Source organism: Orycteropus afer, unplaced genomic scaffold, assembly GCF_000298275.1.
Source record: "Orycteropus afer afer isolate SDZICR_OR568_19922 unplaced genomic scaffold, OryAfe1.0 scaffold00531, whole genome shotgun sequence".
Lineage (NCBI taxonomy): Eukaryota > Metazoa > Chordata > Mammalia > Tubulidentata > Orycteropodidae > Orycteropus > Orycteropus afer.
Genome location: NW_006922118.1, coordinates 1328398 through 1328986, shown reverse-complemented (window position 1 = coordinate 1328986; position 589 = coordinate 1328398).

Here is a 589-nt window from a genome sequence, read left to right as displayed (position 1 = left end):
CTGGGGAGCTCAAGGTTGTTAGGCAGTGTAGCGGCTGTTGACTTCAATGAATAACACATCCAAGATCTCCAGGCAGAATGGTGGATTGATCACTCATGGACATTTGTAGGCAGCACAACAGGATCCCAATCCACAGAAGAGTGTCTCTTTGCCCAGGATGTCCATAAATATATTGGAAGCAAGCCACACCCTAGGGAAACTCCCTTTCAATGGTTTGATGGCTCCAAACATATACAACCAATCCCATCATGGAAATAAGCCATATCACGGTTCCTTAAACCACACAGATTTGTAGTTCAGCCAAGTTGACACACAGCTCGAACTATGTCAATCCACCCCTTGTCAACTTGGCAGTTGTACACATCTTGTTAACCATATGTAATCTCTCAATAAGGACAATTATAAAGTCATATTTGCATCCAACGTGATACCGTAACATGCGTACAAACAAGACACATTAACCTTATTTACATTTCACAGTTCATAATAGAAGGAAACAAATATTTCATGCACATATGCAATGAAGAAGAAGCTCTGGTGGCATAGTGCCTGAGGCATTTGACTGCTAACCAGAAGCCTGGAAGTTCAA